General features: G+C 38.7%; 1 protein-coding gene across 12 annotated transcripts in view; it reads right to left on the bottom strand.

The window, feature by feature from the left end:
* Nucleotides 1-19,909, bottom strand: part of MEF2A (myocyte enhancer factor 2A) — a 162,309-nt gene extending 142,400 nt beyond the window's left edge. For 3 of the 12 annotated variants that reach the window (XM_033188846.1, XM_033188840.1, XM_033188844.1), the window contains exon 1: nucleotides 19,211-19,331. The gene's annotated coding sequence lies outside the window, so the exon portion shown is untranslated. Of the gene's footprint in view, nucleotides 1-19,210 lie in introns of all 12 variants that reach the window. The other 9 variants (XM_033188838.1, XM_033188837.1, XM_033188848.1 and 6 more) reach the window with 8 other exon arrangements.
* Nucleotides 19,910-20,149: the final 240 nt, after the last annotated feature.

The following is a 20,149-nucleotide window of genomic DNA, read 5'->3' on the forward strand; positions in this document are numbered from 1 at the left end:
TACAGTCTTTGCATAGCGACATTTCAGTCAGTAATGAACCACATAAATGACGGTGGTCACATAAGATTATAATAGAGCTGTGCTATATAGGTATACCTTTTTTTATCTTTTATACCATATTTTTACTGTATGCTTTCCATGTTTAGATATACAAATACACACTACTATGTTACAAACGCCTACAGTATTCAGTAGAGTAACATGCTGTAAAGCTTTGTAGACTAGGAGCAATAGGCTATACCAAATATAGCCTAGGTGTGGAGGAGACTGTACCATCTAAATTTGTGTAAATACTGTGCACTCTATGATGTTCACAAAGTAACAAAATTGGCTAATGATGCATTTCTCAGAACATATCCCTGTCACTAAGTGACTCATGACTATACCTATTATATTTTCCCAAATTATCACTACCACCTCAAATCTATAATCAGTAACCATATTGAAAGTTTTCACATTAAACTTAATATTAGCCTGTAATAAATACTAAGACTAATATTTATTATTAATACATATTATTAGCAATTACAAATTCATTAGAATTTGTAATTCTTCAGGTGGAGGATGTGACTTCCCAAATGCTAAAGTTCTATTTGCCCTACTCTTCAGTATCATGGTACAGGCTAATACTCCCAGTATTCCTTCTCAGGCATATGGTGACTGGAATCCATCACTTTTACAGTCCTCTACCACCCAAACACCTGTAATAAGCAGCACACACAAACACAAAGTTTAAAAATTGGAACACTTCAAAATATAATCTTTTGTACTTCACATAATGATCAATTATGCATGACTTTGGTTTAACAATCTAGTAAAGTGTCGAAGTCTATCAAACAGGTTTCCATATTAATAAGGCTTTTAACCAGAATGTAGAAAAAGTTTGGATGCTCTATTCATGATATTCACCAACTTCCTAAAGTTCTGAACCGGAAGAAGCCGCAGAGGACATTTTAGGAATGCAAACTCTAAAGCTCATAGAAATGAAATAGAATCCAGGAGTACATTGAAATAGGATTATATCTATTTAAAACAAACAAAAAGCACCTGAACTAATGGAAAATAACAATTCCAAAAGGTCTTAAAGCTAACTTGACAGATGAACATCATAATAACTTGGGAGTTCTCTCACAAGTAATGTGACACTCCTAAAGTATTAGTTTGAATCTTAAAAGAAAAATGAGTGGTTTCAGATTATCCTCATAACATCCCCTTTACTTACACTATATTACTTCTTCCATGGAAGAGAACTGGGCTGATTTATAGCTACTGCCCTAAGAATTGCACATTAACTACTGTTATATCTACAACATATCCCAGGCTAGTTGTGGCAATTATAAATTACTGTAATACTATACCTCTCTGCTATAAAAGTCATGCATGTCAAAATTTTACCTACTGTATCTCACAGCAGAAAAAAAGTTGACAACTACTGATCTAGACCAGCAGAGCTATAGAGATGACTTTAAAGCCATTATTTCAAAACCTTAGCTCAGTCAAAATGCTAGATCAATAGCAACTTCGCAAAGTGTAAAATCCTGAGTCATTTGTAACAGCAATTTAAGATTCATTTACTTACTATATTTTTACTGAGATGCTACATGAAGAGAATACAAGAAGAAATAAGACAAGCATAAAAGCCTTCAATGCAGTGTGTACACATCTATTACCTTAGTATAATAAGGTCAAATATGAAAAATACAGTAAGGCATAGAAAATACTACCGGATTTTAAAAGAGAAAAACTACTACTGAGAAGGAATCCAGTTTTCAAGGACAGCAAAGTCTGGCCTGGGAAAGGAAATCAAGAAGAAAGCAGGATACAAGGAATAATGAGGAAAGGACAATCTTTACCCACATCTTCCACTTGAAAGCTGGAAGTCTCCCTTCAACACCCTTCAATCAATCAAAGAATGAGCCTATCTCTATGCTTTCTTAAAAAGTATCTTAAGCATTATTCTTTAAGGCAGCAAGGTTTATTAATAATTATTGATGTTAATAAGAAAGGACATACACATTATCTTCATTATCTTATATGGGCATATTAAAGAAAGTTTTGGTCATTTCCACGCTTAAAAACTGTCAATGGCTCTTTTTTTGTCACCTGAAGAACAAAATTTAAACTGCTGAACATTCCAGCAGCACTACAAAGTAGTCTCAAGCTCTCTTTCCCACTTTACCATCTCTACTTCTGAAAAACCCTCCAATCTAGCCAAACTGTCCAACAAGCAGCTCTCCTTCTTCTGTTTTGGCTCTTTTGCTCAAATTGTTCTATGTGGTGTATTTTTTCCACAACTCTGACAATAAAACTTGATGTCCAGTTCAAATGTCAATCCTTCCATGAAGCATTCTCTGAACACCTCAAAACTCTTCCTTTCCTGAACTCCCTAATGCATTATTATGTGTAAGATTTACACATCACTTAGTAACTGATGGGATTTTACCCTCCCTAAACCATTACTTCCTAGAAGCAAAGAGCTATATCTTATATATGTTTCTATTTCGGAATCAACAATATAGAAATAATCATTAAAACAGTGAGAAACAGATAAGGGACAGAGTCCAAAAGAGGAAGGGTCTGGGGGAACCAGAGCCCAGGCCACTGTATGGTGACTATCCATATTTACCAGCTGAAAGGAAAAAAAGGGAGATCAATAAAAAGAAACAGTTTTAGCAAATGATCATTCAAATAAGGAAATGAAGGTATAATGAGTCTGAGAAGTCCTTACGACTTGTGGAAACTATGAAAAAAAAGTGAAAGCTCATAAATGAAGTCCCAATGACAGACAGATGGGCATAGAGACTGATTGCCTTTAAACAACATTTGAAAGACATGTGGATAACTCCAAAACTGTGTCGTTAATAGCAAAAGGTTTTAAATTATATTATGATAGAATTCTGATGTTAAAAGCCAATATACCCTTTAATTCTGGTTAATATTTTTACAAAAAGAAATGTATAATGACTAATGAAGTCTATCTCTCACTCCAACAGAACTGACAGACTACTTATTATCTCTAGGGAAAGAAATGTTCACCGGTAATAAATATTTTAAGCAACTAATTTATAGAGGAAAACCAAGCATAAAGAACTTCTACACATTTCCAACTTTATGTTAAATTTCTCATGTTAAAAAATAGATAAAAGGCATAAAAGATAACCAACTAACTTAAGCTACCTAACAGACTTAGTGCCATCTTATTAAATACAATAACAAGTGTAGAGTCAAGGAACAACATCGTACCTACCATTTATTGGAAGAAAGGAACAACTGTCAAAACCACAAAATAATACCAAGAAAACCAAAAGTAGAATAAATATATAAAGAGGTAATAAAGTTTAATTTTCAAAAAGTTAACTTCTACCAAACCAATTCACAAGTTTAGAAGTTACCTTTACAGAGAACATCTTATGTTAGATTGACATTGGAATAAAAAGTACCAAAGGAAGCCCTTGGCCAAATATAGGCCTATAACTCCTTCATATAATAAAACCAAGGCATTTCTGATTTATATGATAGACACAAACCTTTGAATAACCTTGCTTTTCAGAAAAAACAGTAAGATTTGCAATAACCCAGAACCAGCATTTGCATGTTATCAGAATGAAGTAAGGGCGTTTAAATGCAGTTTATTTCTCCTCCTTCATGATACTTTCCGGAGACTCTAGCTCACCAGTAGAAGTTGACTGCTTATGTCTTTTCCTAACTAAAAGTTTTATTAGCACCAGCAGGACAAGTCAACGAGTTTTCCTCACTCCTCTCAAAGCACAGACTTTAGAAACTGAGGACAGTGGTGGCAAGTATATCTACGCAACTCTAAAATACTATCCCTAAACCATGTGAAAAAACAGGAAAGGAAAAGGAAATTCTATACAAAACCACACAGCACAGCGTGAAGACAAAGAATGTTGACACTGCAAAACTGCGCGGGGCGGGGGGGAGTCACCAAATCCCAGCAATTGATCCCTCGAACTGTCATTCACCCCAACTCTTTGACTGATCCCCCAAACTCTCATCCATCCAAAACCCCAAACCTTTGTGGCAGGAGGCTAGCAACGGGGCCTAAGGATCATCTGGAAAGACCATGAGAAAGATTAAACCCACCCTAAATCTGAAAATAGTGGAGAAGTGTCCAGAGAGACCAGAACAGAGACTACAGGGAAGGAATTTCAAAATGCTGTTGATTTAAAGGGCCACATAAAGAGGCACGCTGAAACACACAGCTTCTGGCAGCTGGCAAAAATGGGCAAAAAGGAGAGGAAACTGTCCTTCGGTAGCTGTAAGGTAAAAGGAAAAACAAGAAAAGGGAATATTAAAGGTACTACAAGACCTTAAAAGACTCATAAAATTGCAAGTCCCGCAACTCTTCTCCAACCATTGAAACAATAAAAACCACTGAAGTAACAGGACTACTCTACACTAAAAGAGAGAATCAATAAACTAGGAATACTATAAAACACCCAATACTATAAAAAATGAACAAGGCTGGGCACAGTGGCTCACGCCTGTAATGCCAGCACTTTGGAAGGCTGAGACAGGTGGATCACTTGAGGCCGGGAGTCCAAGACCAGCCTGGTGAAACCCCGTCTCAACTAAAAATACAAAAAATTAGCCAGGCATGGTGGCGCATACCTGTAATCCCAGCTACTTGGGAGGCTGAAGCATGAGAATCGCTTGAAACTGGGAGGCAGAGGTTGCAGTGAGCTGAGATCATGCCACCGCATTCCAGCGTGGGCGACAGTGAGACTCCGTCTCAAAAAAAATAACAAAAGAAAAGTCCAGAAAATTAAGAAAGAGAATGTGGTAGGAACATATCCAGCAAGGAACCCTGCCCCACCCTCCACTGACCAAAAAAAAAACCTTAAAGCAGAAAAAAAACTATAAGCCAATACTCCAAACAGAATTAAATATATTCAAACAAGCATTTCATCATATGAAAACCACCATGAATCAGAAATCTAAAAACCAAATGGACAAAATACAAAGAGAAATTTTAAAAGCTGGCTAAATTCAGACCAGAAATGGGGAAAAAACACAAAATTAGTACAGAAATGAAGACTAAATTGCAAGGCACCCAAGACAGAATTGATTTAAATGAAAATGAGCTACCACAGGTCATATGTTATGAGCCCCATCTATCCACATTTGGTGTTAGGTTTCATCTGACAACCCTCCTTCCACCATTTCACAGTAACTCAAAAGCCACACCTCTCAGGACACTCACAAAAGCAAACTTCATGCCTTTTTCATGGTAAACTAATACATTTATCATGTACTTATAGATTCCTTAACAATTTAACATGTCTAAAACCATGCCACTGTTTTAATCAGGTTTAAGTTCCTATCCTTTCTTTTAATGTGTCAGTGACAAAGTTTTTGAATGCTCTTTCTCTAACTTCATTGATCACACGAACCCTGTGGCTTTCACTGCATGATTATGCATACACAGTGATTCTGGGGAACAAATATGCTGTGGTGTAGCAGAATTAACTGTGGATGTGTGTAAATGTGTGGGTTCATATACACACAGATTTCTTAGCTCTGTGTGTTGAGAAGGTCTAGAAAAAAAATGACTCCCCCATAGCAATGAGCAGTCCTAGTCCTAGTACCCAGATCTTGGTTTCTAAATGCTGTCCCCCAAAACAAGAAGCCAGGGCTTTTTGGAAAAGATGATGATCACAGGGTTGGAGCTGGTAAAATGCAAGATGAGCCTGAAGTTTCTCAGAAACTTTTCAGTACCAGAAAGTGAAGAAGAGCTTTGAAACGGATAGAGGCATGTCAAAAGGACGAGGAACCAACCTGACAGAGCTCTCAATGTCGAAGCAGAACAATCTGAGCAGTAACGTAAGTGACAGCATCAGATTACAACCTACAAAATAAAAACCTTTGAGTCTATACTGATATAAATGAGTGAATAAATAAATGAGGGAGAAGGGACGCTTCTTCATTAAAGAATTTTAATTAATAAATGAGAAAGGAACAAGGAAATCACAAAATCACCATGAGGTTAATACCACAGTACTAAGTGTCACAGATAAGTTCCAGCAATGGATGACAAAGTGAATGGATGAAAGTTGGAAGAAAAAACAGAAATTAGCATAATCTCAAAGTATCTCTCCAAAAATATTTATCAGCTACACCATGACTTTACAGAAGAGAGATCAGCAGATATTACCTCAATTAGGCAAACAAGATTAACATCACTAATAATAAAACAGTGACATCATGTAGCCCCTGATATAAACATACCTCCTGATATGAGGTATCAGGTGTATTGCCTGATAACAATACACTTCGGTGTATTGCCAAAAAGATATAATCCTACATTAATCATAAGAAAGCATCAGAGAAACCCAAATTGAAAGACAATCTACAAAATAATGACCAGTACTCTTCAAAAGAGCATCAAGGTCATAAACACAACAAGAAAAAAAATGAGTTAATATCACAGATTTCAGGAGACTAAAGAAACACAACAAATAAATGCAATGTGGGATTATGGACTGAAACTTAGAACAGATAAACATCATTAGAAGAAAAACTGATTAAATTCAAAAAAAGGTTTTCATAGTGAAAAGGTAAATAGTATCATACCAGTATTAACTTTCCTGGTTTTGGTATTTACATTATGGTTATATAGCTGTCCAACATAATAGCAAGTTGGATAAAGAGTAAAAGCAAACACTCTATACAATACAATTTTTGCAACTTTTCCTAAATCCAACATTATTCCACAATAAAAAATGTTTTAATGTTGTCTTTTATGGATGGGAACATTTAAAAAAAGAAATACTCATGATTATTAGCTTCATTTATACAAAAACAAGTAAATTACACCAATTCCTATGGCAATTCAAAATAATATACATCAACGGCATAGTTTCTCATTGCTTTGTAATAATCAGTTCATTACATACTGTAAAGAATACTTATATTGATATTTGCTGAGACAAACTGCAGAAGGTACTGAAGAGTTCAGTACCATTCAATACAGTTTTCAAACATGCAAAACACTACATATTGTTCAGCAATATATATGTCATTTTAAAAACAAATCAATGAGAAAGGTAAATCCAAGTTTTAAGATAATGATTATCTCTGAAGAAGGAAAAAGGACAATGAGACTGCATTCTTTCTGCTAGTATTCATTACATTATTCACAATTTTTTTGTATGCTTGATATGTTTTATGATTTTTTAGCCACTACTGAGGGGCACATTAAGTATCTGGAATAATCAAATAGTATCCTGCTTTGTTTAGAAAAAAAGATTTTACTTTTGGGGGGTTTTTTTGCTTTTCTGTTCATTTGTTTTAACTTAAGATAATCTTATTGAGAATATAGCATTTATCATTTCTCATTTCTGTTTTCCAAGACCAAACATTAAATACCTTGAGGTCATCTAAAACAGGGTGCCCCGCCTTAGGGTAGACATGTCCTCAGGCTTTAGAGATAAATCCTCTCAGTTCCCTGACAATTTCATACCTTCCCTTCTACTTCTCTTCAAATACTCAATCCATGGCCTTGTCATTATCAGGAACTGTTCCACTTCTGATAGTAAATTCATATATCCCACTCTCTGCCTACACCTCTTTATTCTTCCTGAGCACTGTCTCACAAATAAACTCATCATCTTCTCTCAAATCTGCTCTTCCTTCTATGCTTCCCATTTCAGTAAACAGCCGATTCATTCACCTCACTGACCATTATTCCTCTTTTTCCTCTTTAACATTCAACATGCCCTCCATCAGTCCTTTAATCCTACCTCCTAGATATCTCTCATGTCCACCTATTTCTTCAACCCTCCTCCCACCAACATAGTCCAAGCCACCTTACTCCTTTCAAATAATTTTTTATAAAGCTCTCCTAAAAATCCTCCCTGCCTACCAGTCTTAACTCTTTCCAAATAATCCTCCACAGTGTAACCAGCATTATCTTTTTAACTAGTTTCTTCCCAGGTTTAAGATCCTTCCATTTTCCCCAGGATAAAGTCGTCCAACAAATTCTTTTTTTTTTTTTTTTTGAGACGGAGTCTGGCTCTGTCACCAGGCTGGAGTGCAGTGGTGCGATCTCGGCTCACTGCAATCTCCACCTCTTGGGTTCAAGTGATTCTCTTGCCTCAGCCTCTAGAGTAGCTGGGACTATAGGCGTGCACCACCACACCCAGCTAATTTTTGCATTTTTAGTAGAGACAGGGTTTCACCATGTTGGCCAGGATGGTCTTGATCTCCTGACCTCGTGATCCACCTGCCTCGGCCTCCCAAAGTGCTGGGATTATAGGCATGAACCACCGCACCTGGCCAGTTCAAATTCTTTAACATAACTTAAGGGCTCTTTATAATCTAGTCCTTATTTCAGCCTCATCTTTCACTACTCTCTTGGTATCTGCCCTCTCTTGCTCTCCTAATTCAGACATACTATACTCTGACTTTCTCCAAAATAATCCAAGCTCTTGAAGTGTATCTCTTGTCCTTAAGACAGGTCTGGTAAACTCTACTTTCCTCTTCACAAGACTAAGTCCTATTCACTCTTCAAGCCTCAACCTAGGCATCACTTCCTCTGGGCTTATTTTCCTGGCATTCCTGAAACTAGGTTAATTACTCTTGCAGATGTGTACTCTGCATTGTACACATCTATTATACGTCAAAATCAAGCACAAATCATATATGCCCACACTCCCCATGACTGTGAAAGCCAAGCCTTGCTCACCGTTATTTCCACAGCACCCAGCCCAGTGGACTGTATTAATAAAGTAATGAAGTTACCAGTTATTTCAAACTGTGAAATAAATCGCCAAAATAACATAATAGTTACAAAGAATTTGAACTCAGTAACTCCCGGATCAGAAGCATAATATTCCTTCCACTATACTTTATGACACTTAATTTCACTTTCATCAACAATTTAACATTAATTATATATACAGTGTGTAACACAGAGTTAAAAGGGATCTAGATATCATCTCATTGTATAATTAAAGTGATACCCAGAAAGGTTCTTTTACTTGTTAATGAACAAAACAGTATAACAGCAATGCCAAGATTAGGCATTTTGATGTTCATTAATTATATGCTTTAATTTCAGGAATTAGGCTTTTAAATTTTTTAAGTTAAAAACTAAAGTTTATGTTTCTTCTAGAATAACAGTTATTAAAAATAAAATACATAAAATCAACACTTCACTTAAAAGAAAGGTTTCCACAAAATTAACTAAAGTATTAAAATAAATATAAGAATATTTCATTATGGTGTAAGAGTAATAAAGGTAATATTGGGTCATTACTATAATTATACATTATAAACAACAACCTTGTTCAAGACAAATCAACCACGCTCAAGACACTATGGAACATACTCAATGAGTAAGTAAAAGACATAAAACAGGATTCATACTCCTGTTTTAAAATATGTTTTGGAAAACAAGATGCAACCACTGCAGAATTAAATAGAAGAATTCGGTGAAAGTAGTTACTTAAATTGTTAACACTTTCAAAGAAAACAGTTTTCTCCTAGGAGTTTTGGGAGTATAATGAGAAATTACAAACTACTGCCCGAGGAATCAGCATAAATTCAAAATTTCTTAGCTTAATAAGCCAAAACGGCTCTGAAACAATGAAACTCCAATATCAATAGCATACCAGTTGCCTGGTTTCTGGTGTCTAAATACTCTTACCCAATAAAGGAAAACTTGAAATAATGTAATGACTGATTGCAGGACAACAGCAGGAGATGACCATAAGATGAGCCTGGAATATCTTACTGGTCCAGAATGCAAGAAAGTGCTCAACAAATGATGGGAACATGTTAAAACAACCAGTGAGTTAATGTGAAGAAGTTTCCACTAACCAAATGTGGGTTAATTTGGAACATCAAAATGAACACTGGCAGGTAATAGACAATAACCTACTTAATAAAAAAAAATCTATGATATATTGATATCAAAATGAACAGGACAAGGTCTTCTTTAAAACAGACTAGAATGCCCACTAATAAATGGAGAGGGAACGATGGTTAGCAAAACACTATTTTGCAATTCTGTGTAATAAGTAATTCAGGCAAGAGTAAGCAATGAATGCTAAAACCATTCCTGTAAGTGTTTGGAGGAGGAAATTTTCAGTCTCCAACAGATTACTGAGTAATAACAAAGGGGACTATGATACCTTTTGTAATAGAGAAAACTAGCAGCTAAAACCTTAACTAAGTGGTCCAAATAAACATCAACAACATAGTCAAAATGACACCATACTGCCTCATGATGTGATGCACTGAGAATATACCACCACTTACATGGGATTTCTGCCAAAAATGCAAACCCCGAATCTAATTACAAAGAAGCAACTGGACAATCCAAACCAATGTACATCCCACAAAACAAAAGGTCTGTACTATACAAAACCCAAGAATTAAAAAGGCTGAAGAACTGTTTCAGATTAAACAATACAAGAGATATAATTAAGATACATTGTATAATATTGGAATGGGAAAAAATATTAAAGGATATTACTGACACTACTGGAGAAATTTCAACACGAACTGTACATTAAACAAGAAGATCAATATTAAATGTCTTGAATCTCCCATACTAATGTAAGAATATGCCCTTATTAGGAGATATCAGTTGAAGCATTAAGGGGTAAGGGAACTTGATGTGTGCAACCTCCTCTCAAATGGTTCAACAATAAAAATAATTTTAATAGGAAGAGAACAAAACAGAGAAAAAAAGGAGATGAGGAAAAAGATCTACACAGTGGATTCTTGGTATTACATAACAACATCATATATGTTCAATGATATTCTATGTGGTTTCCTTGTTAGAAATGTACACAGAGCATTAACATAGCATTTCCCTGTATATAACCTGAATTTAATCAGACCTGTGATGTTTTGCCACTGACTTTAACTAAATAAACTTGCATCATTGGCATACTCTAGACCAGGGGTCCCCACCGCAGGGCCACAGACCGGTACCAGTCCATGGCCTGTTAGGAATGGGGCCACACAGCAATAGGTGAGCGGCAGGCCAGCAAGTGAAGTTTCATATGTATTTACAGCCATCACTTGCATTACCACCTCCTGTCAGATCAACGGCAACACTCAACTCTCACAGAAGCACAAACCCCACTGTGAACCGCACATGCAAAGGATCTAGGTTGTGCACTTCTTATGAGAATCTAATGCCTGATGAGATCTTTAGTCACTGTCTCCCATCACCCACAGATGGGACCCTCTAGTGGCAGGAAAACAAGTTCTGGGCTCCCACTGATTCTACATCATGGTGAGTTGTATAAGTATTTCATTATATATTACAATGCAATAATAATAGAAATAAAGTGTACAATAAATGTAACGTGCTTGAATCATTTTGAAACCATCCCCTCCCCCCACCATTTGTGGAAAAATTGTCTTCCACAAAAACAGTCCCTGGTGCCAAAAAGGCTGGGAATAGCTGCTCTAGGAAGAAGATGTAAACAAGGAGTTTCAAACTGTAAATAAAATAATAATCTCTGCTTCCAGACTTTGTACCCACTCTGCAAATATAAAAAGAGAGCAAGAATGACAAAGCAAATGTGGTATATGTTAACAACGGGTGAATCTGAGGCAGATATAAATGGGGAGTTCATTGTACTATTCTTGTAACTTTTCCCTAGGTTTTTTTTCCAAAATAAAAACAAAAAAAAAGTCTGTCAACCCTAAAACTTTACTTTGTGGAAATTAAGCCATTTCTGAAAGAAAACAAGAACAAAACCTTAACCCCCATATTCTTCTCTCCCTTTCTCTTCATAATCCATATCATAATTAGATTTAACACCATTAACAAAAAGGTTTTCAGTATCAAAATAAACATTTTGCCAAAGGAGTCCCCAATTTACAAATGGGATATGTTCCAAAAGCCTATTTGTAAGTCAGCTATTTAGAATGGGGAATGACTCTCACAATTACAAATGGTGGCTGGGTTCCTAATGTTGGCCACAAAAGTTCTTTGATGTATTTTCATTAGCAATACAGCTGAATAAGTAATGTATTTTTTGTATACCGTGTTAATTTCCTTAAAGTTCCCCCCTCAACTTGGAGCTTTTCTGTAAACATATGAAACTAGCTGGATAAACTAGAGGGAAGGAATAGGGCCAGAAGGGATGTTGGTTGGTAAGGAATAACAGGGATATGCACGTCAGACTGGAAATACTTCCTTCAGACAAGATGGCTACTCAGTGCCCGGCAAGAAAGCAAAATAGAATCTGAGGAAATGCCCTTGTGCTCCACAGCTCTCGAATTCCTGCCCCTTAGAATGATAATGATAGTATATTAATAGAAAACACATAAAGTAAGATTATAATCCAGAAAGTATCTTTATGATTTTTAAAGTGTGATTTGGGAAAACTGGTCTGCGGCTGGTTATTTCCGTTGATTAGGACAACTTCTACTCAATTCAACATTTACTGAGAATTCACTATATCTACTATGATAGGTTGGTTGGTAGATACTGAGCACACAGAAAGAGCTAGCTGGTCCTTGCCATAGCAACTCAGCCTAACAGAAGAAACTGACATCAATTATAATATTCTAAATACCTAACATGGGATTTACTCTAAAACAAACAGTGCATATATCATGGGCACACAAAAGCAAGAGCAAAAAACTTTTGTCTAGGAGATTAAAACTGGTATCACAGATGACATTTGAGCCAAGACTTAAAGGATAAGTAGTTCAATAACTATTACTATGTGAGCAAGACAGCATTCCAATCACTGGCAAAAATATGAACAAAGATAAAGAAGCATCAAATATCTACTATCTTCCAAGTGCTGGAAGCATGCTAATGCCTGGGGATACGGCTAAGAATAAGATGAACAAGGCCTCTGCCTTCATGGAGTTTATATTCAGGTAATGGACAAATACCATAAATAAGCAATAACTAAACAAACCAGGTATACACAAATTACAATTGTCTTGAAGGAAATAATCTGTGTAAGAGAGTAAAATGGTAGAGTGCAATATTAAATAGGATGGTCATATTAGGCCACTGAGTGAGAAGTGAGATTTGGGCCAAGCTCCAAAGCATTTGGCCAAGCCAGACATTTGAAGAATATCCCAAGGAGGGAGTACAAAAAGTGCAAAAGGCCCTAAAAGAAGAAAGGGTGCATTTAAGAAACACTGAGAGGCCTTCGTGGCTGGCATCCAATGAATGAGGGGAAGAATGATGAGAAGGAGAAAGATCATTCAGGGCCATTTAGGCCACAGAATGGAGGACAGACTTGATTTTGAGAGGAATGGGAAGTCACTGGAAGATTTTAAGCAGAAAAATGTTATGATCCAATGTAGGCTCTTAAAATGATTCTCAGGCTGCTGTGTGAAGAAAAAAAAAAAAAACTTGTGTGGAGCAAGAAGAGAAATATGCCCACTTAGAAAATTACTGCAGTATTTCACGCAAGAGAATGATGGCTTAAAATAAAGAGGTGGCAATGAAGACTAACAGCAGTGGACTGCTCAAGATAAAGTGTGAAGATACAACAGGACATGGGGATAGATTGGATTTAAGAGAAATGGAAAGAATCAAGAATAATATCTTAAGTTTTTGGCTTAGGTAATGCCATTTATGGATATAGGGAATGCCAGCAGAAACACCAGGGTTTACAGGTAGGAAGAAGGCTAGGGGAGAGGGAAAAAATAGCTATATTTTAGCCATATCATTTATATTATATCTGAGATTCCAACTAGACTTCCAAGTGAGTATCAAACTCCAAGAGAAGTCTGGGCTGGAGAAATAACAGTAGTAGTCATCATCATGAAAACACATAGCCTTTTCAGATTGGCACTAATAGTTGGCTTTGACTAGGGCATAGAAACTGAAAGGTGATGGCTGAAAATGAGCCTCAAAAGATACAATGGAATCATATTATAAAGTAAGCCATGACTAATAGCAATAGCAGTAGCAGTAATGATAGTAATAGTAGGAGGAAAATTAATGCAGGTTATATACCAGGCACTGCACTTTATAATACACACCTCATCTAATCCTCTCAAAAACCATATGAAATAATGTTATAATTACTATTTTATACACTAAGCCTCAAAAATCCTAAGAACTTGCCAAAGAACACAAAGTAAGTAGCTAAATAAGAACACAGTAAGAAGAGTAGGTATTTTAACTTAGGTTGGGAAGTTTGTTTGTTTTTGTTTGTTTGTTTTTTTTTGGAGATGGAGTCTCACTCCATCACCCAGGCTGGAGTGCAGTGGCGTGATCTCGGCTCACTGCACCTCCGCCTCCTGGGTTCAAGCCTCCAGAGTGGCTGGAATTACAGGTGTGAGCCACTACGCCCGGCTAATTTTTGTATTTTTAGTAGAGACAGGGTTTCGCCATGTTGGCCAGGTTGGTCTCGAACTCCCGACTTCAGGTGATCTGCGCACCTCCACCTCCCAAAGTTCTGGGATTACAGGCATGAGCCACCACGCCCAGCCAGGAAGTCTGATTTTATAGGCCAATCTTCTATCCCTGACATTACTGCCTCTCTATTGATCTCACATGCCTTCAAAGTCGTTTTTTTTTCCTTTAAGAAGAAATGACACATAGATCTGAATTCTAGAAATGTAATTCCAGTTTCTATGTAGAAGATGGACAGCTAAGGATGAGGATGAGAGGTCAAACAGGCTGTATTACTCAATGCAGAAGCAGCTTGTTTTATTAAGCCCAAAAGTTACAAGTTATCTTACCAGGTCGAATGGGAAGCAGCCCTTTGTTCCAAGTGTCACAAATCATGCCTCAAACGAATCCAAGTCAACCTGCACATGCATGCTGCTGGTCACACAAGTAACGAAGTAAAAACGTCCAGCTCATGCAGTATAAACTCACTGATCACTACTGAAAACATTTCTCAAGCATATAATTTTAATAATGGTGAGAATTTTTTAAGTCCATATATTAGAGGTTTTTGTTTTATTTTGTTTTTGCTTTGTTCTATTTTTTCCTGTTTGTTTCTGAGGTTTATATTTTTGTGTAAGGAAATAAAATTAGTATTAATTCAAGACAACCATAAAAAGACATGCCCAGGTTGGTATTTACTAGACATTTGATTAATAAATATGTTTTTCGCCCATGTTTGTTCCTCTGGCTTTTATCAACATCACTTGTTAAAATAATGATGAAGTAAATTACCTGCCTTCATACACCAATGTTTAAATACGGTATTCCACCTCAAAAGGTGCTAATATTTTTAACTCATATGCTTATGATTTCATCTCAACTAAGACAATTAAAATATTAAATTCAGTAAATATCAATTAAATTCAGTAAATATAAGTATTAATTACTAAAAGTATAAATAAAGCCTCTATATAAAAATTTAGTACTTATTAAATAAGTACCAACCTATATCATGTACTATGTGTAAGACTTACTAATTAACAAATGGATTTACACTCTTAATTATAATAAACCGGACACAAGGTCCATTTATTATAAGGCACACAGATAGACTATACACAAAGAAAATCATTAATTTCACACCAAATAAAAGTATTCTAAAAATTACAGATTAACTGTTAAAGAAGTTATTTTAAAATATGAAAATAACCTTCAATATTAAAATATTTAAAAACTTTTCTTCAGTAGATAAAGCTATTTTAAAATACCTACTCAAGGTAGATTACAAAAGTATTCTTCTAATTTTAAATTTTGAATACCATATCTTAGAGACCACTCCCACAGACAATCCCTCAAAGACAGAATTCACTGAAGATTGGGAAACTATTTCTATTTAACTTGAATCTTTAGAAAAATATTTGGGGAGACTATGGAGATTAGAAACAAACTATGGTTGAAGATCAAAATTCTAGTGTTTTAAAACAGCCAATTAAGTATTTTATGTATAATCTGACAATGAATTTAGGATGCTGGGATATTTTATCCAAAACAAATACATAAGAATTCTCTATCGATACATTATACGAAATCCTTTTGGTCACAAACACTAAACGTATAGGTACTGGGCAGGGTACCTACATAATCTTCAGCCAGAAGGGATGCAGAGAGATGAGGCAATATGCATTTTTGCACATTAAGCTTCAGGCAGTGCGCTAGAACTTCTACACTCATTACCTCATTTAATTCCAACACGGGACAGGTAGTGTAATTCTATCTCATTTTACAGGAGATATCTCAACTTAGTCAGCAGTGGAGTTGGATCTGAATCAAGATCTGACTAGAGTCAAGCAGCCTTCCTTTCCCGGGGCTTGCAAATCAGCATATGTTAAAGCATTCTCTTGCTTGAGGTTATCCAGCTTAAAGGGTGATCTGATTTCCATATTTACACTTATTATTTAAACATTAGCAGAGAAGGCACTCACTTCTCCATTTACTAAGAATCCACAGATTTTCTTTCTTATCTAGAAAAAAGAAATAGTGATCATTTTCGGTCCACAAACAGTTTTCTCATAGTGTCACTGCATAAAAGAAAACTTCAGCTAGACTTTGAAACATTCATATGTACCATGAGTAACCGGGGCATGGTCTTATGACAAGACAGAATATTTGAAATCAGAAATGCCCCCAAATCCAGGCCCATTATCATGGTATATTACACCACATTCTTTTCGCCAGACTAAAAGCAGCAAAGGGAGGAAAAAAGATGGTTTTCCAAAACTGACAAGCATGCTACTTTTCAGTAACAAATTTGTTTACGGCTTCTTCCTCCTAAATCAGAACACAAATCTACTGAAAAGATTTAACTAGACTATTTCAAACTCCAAAATCATATTCTAATAAACATTTCCATAATTACTTTACCACCCTCAGAATATAATTCAATATTCCTCTTTCTGGTAGCCAATTAATGGATGACACTACTACTGCTGGAATATTAATAAAATTAATATTAACCCACAATGTATTCTAGATGGAAAAGGCAAATTGTAACAAAATTGCTTTGAAAAACATAACATCACCATTTGAAACAACTCAACATTTTTAAGACATTATTTACAACTGCATTTACAAAAAACAATCTTTGTCGCACATGCCCACATGAAAACAAACTCTAAGAATACAGAAGGAAATTGTTCTCAAACCATAATTCAACATGGTGACATTACAATTATTTCTGGGCCTCAGTAAGCTATTTTCCTTCCACTGAACACCCTTCAGAATGTAATTTTTTAAAAAATTTTTGAAGGCAAGTAAAGAGTTAAGTGTAATTTTAACACTTCTGTTCTAATATGAAATAAAACCACAATTTTATATATAACCATAGTGTGAATCAAAGGAAATAGGGAAGCAAATAACTGCGTTTAGAGAGGTCACCATTACTTCAAAGTCACTGTTTTCACTAAGTAGCTACTGGAAGCATACTCTTCAACAAAATTGTCAATCTAGAGTCTACAAACATTCAAATCACCAGTTTTAGCTCTTCAGAGTACTTTTGATTATTATAACACCATTATCACAACTTTTTGCAACAATGCTCACTGAGAATTAAAATAAAGGTGATTCTACTGTCAATTAATGCATCACCATATATAACAAATACTGATCTTAATGTTTTATGATATACATACTTGTGTTTATGACATTTAATATAAACTAATCTAAATTGGCATCTGCTTTAGTGAAAACTTTTGAGTCCCTAAAAGTTGTAATTTACAGAAAAAGAAATAGAGACTGAGCTCCCCAAAAAGACACACACACACACAAAAAATTGTACATACAAAAGCCATAAAGGCACAATAGTTATTTTTATCCTCACTTCCTAAATTCATATTAAAAGAAATGTCATTTTTGTATGTTTAAAAAAGAACTATTTTGTTTACCTTTTCCACAGACTGTTCAAGAACTGCCAAGGTACCACAGATTTTAAAACTGACAACTAGAGTACTTAGCAGTTGCCAAAACACAGCTGGATTCTTAAAGGGAAAGTACTCTTGGGTAATGTACACCTAATTACAGCTTTAGAGAACCTCCTCTTCATATAGTAATAGATGATACAAGACACAAGGGAAACATACTGTGCTAAAAACCCGAAAAAAATGTTAGACAATGTTTGTTTAAAAATACATATGCTATTGTTAACACATCACGGCAGGCCTTTCTAACAGGGCATTTATTGGAATCCCAATCTCACTGTAAACTAAAACGCAGGTTAACACTACGTTATAGTCAAGCTACACACGGTTCCCTGCTGGACCATAACAGGAGGCTCGCTTCACAGCTCAGGAATCTATTTCAGATGTGAGCAACAATTCTACAGTTACACTTTTAAAGAAAAACTGTTTTCTTATTCAGGATTGCTCACCTTTTCCAAACTTGTTTGCGCTATCTCACTTTAACCCTCACTGCTCAAAGGCATGAAATCAAGCCAAAAAGCAAAGTTTCTAACGCAAAAAATCTTTCTGCCTGCTGGGATCTACCTGAATGGCAGGGGGCTGCCAGCGGTTCCCTGTGCAGCCCCTCTGTCCCCGCGACGTCTCCCTGCACGATCGGGCGTCCGCAAGCGCAGGTGTCCGCCGCAAACAGCGACACCGCCACTGACATCTACACACTCACAGAATTCGTACCTAAGTGTTCCGCCCCGTTAGACCAATCTTCTCCCAAAGCAGAAGTGGGGGAACTTCTTCAAGTCCAACAGGGAAAAAGGCCCTCCGCACTTGGGGCTAATCCCTTCGGGGAGACCCCCGGACTTGGAGGGAAAAGGGGAAGGAAAGGGCCCTCGGTGTGCACCGCCCCGGAGAAGCTCCGGGGGCCCCAGAGAACTCCTTCAACTTTCAAGGAGGCGACATCCACCACCGCCCCCCGGCCCCAAGCGGTGCGCGCCCGGGGAGGCTGCTTGCCACCAGCCCGCGCCGCTGAGTTGCCCTCGGCCCGCCCAGCCGAGCCCCATCCAGCCGCCCAGCCGAGCCCCATCCAGCCCCCCGGCCCGCCCTCGGGGCACCCCGCCCCCACCTCCCCCGGCGCCTAGCTCCTCAGCGCCGACCCCGACCCGACCACCCCTCGCCGCCTCCCAGCACCCTACCGGCCCAGCCGACGCGCGGCCGCGACCCTGGCCCCCTCCAAGCCCGACATGGCCTCGTCCAGGGGTCTCCCGAGCCCCGCGGGCTACCCTCTCGGCCGCGCCGTCCCCCACCCCAGCACCCCCACCCCAACCCCTACTCGGCCCCCAAGCGAGACACCGCCCCCCTCTAGCACTGCCGGCGCCGCGGACCGAGACCCGCTGCCCGCGGCCCTCACCGTGTCTCCGGATTAGCTGGCGGGCGCGCACACGCCGCAGCCCGGGCCCGCCACCAGCGCTCCGCGCCACCCGGAGCCGCCTCTTTCCGCCCGGGCCTCGCCGGGATATCCGCGCACGGATCCCCACACCGGGGCTATTTTTAGGAGACAGGCCCCGGCCAGACCGGAACTCGTTCTGTGCTGCGCTTGCGCACTACGTCCTCTGCCTCGGTGTCCCTCCGCCAGCCCTGTCTTCCCCTCCCTCCTGGGTTCCCTTCCTCGCTTCTCCCGATCAGTTTCTTTTCAGGGCTGAATTATCCTCTCGGTGGATTCTAGAGTAGCTGGAATAGGAAAGACAACGGTAGGGCAAAGAGAGTCACAGTGCTTGGAAGCGGCCGCTATTCCACAAGGACGTGGGGGCGGACTATGTTTTTCCGGGTGGGTGAGGAGACGATCACCCGGCACAGGAAGGAGATGACGGCGGCTTGGCGCCGGGGCTGCGGGTTGGAGCTCGCTTCCCTCTAAAGGACCGTGTTCTCCTGGAAGGGATACTGGTCACTTGATGAGGGCCCGGGCGCCTCCCAGGGCGGGGCGGCCAGGCGGCGTCGCGCCCTGCCGCCCCCGCTCAGCCGCCGCCGCCTCCCTGACCGATCCGCGGGAGCCCAAGCCGGGAGCGGCCCGGTGACGCGGCGCGTGGCAAATCGCCGCGCGTGGCCCGCAGGGCAGCCAACCCGGGAGGCAGGGCGGCGAGGCTGCGGAGCGGGGCGGGGCGGCGGGGCCGGCGGACGCCGCGAGTCCGGGACCAGGCGGGTCCCTGGGCCAGCCCCCTCCCTCCCTCCCTCCCTCGAGGCGCCCTCGACCTCCCCAAATGTAGGCTCCCCACGCCCGCAATGTGGTCAGGGCCGCACCTGCGCTCGCCCCGGGGCATGGGCAGGTCACCCTCAGGAGCAAGCACAAGGG

The sequence above is a fragment of the Trachypithecus francoisi genome, unplaced genomic scaffold, assembly GCF_009764315.1.
Source record: "Trachypithecus francoisi isolate TF-2019V2 unplaced genomic scaffold, Tfra_2.0 Lachesis_group3, whole genome shotgun sequence".
Lineage (NCBI taxonomy): Eukaryota > Metazoa > Chordata > Mammalia > Primates > Cercopithecidae > Trachypithecus > Trachypithecus francoisi.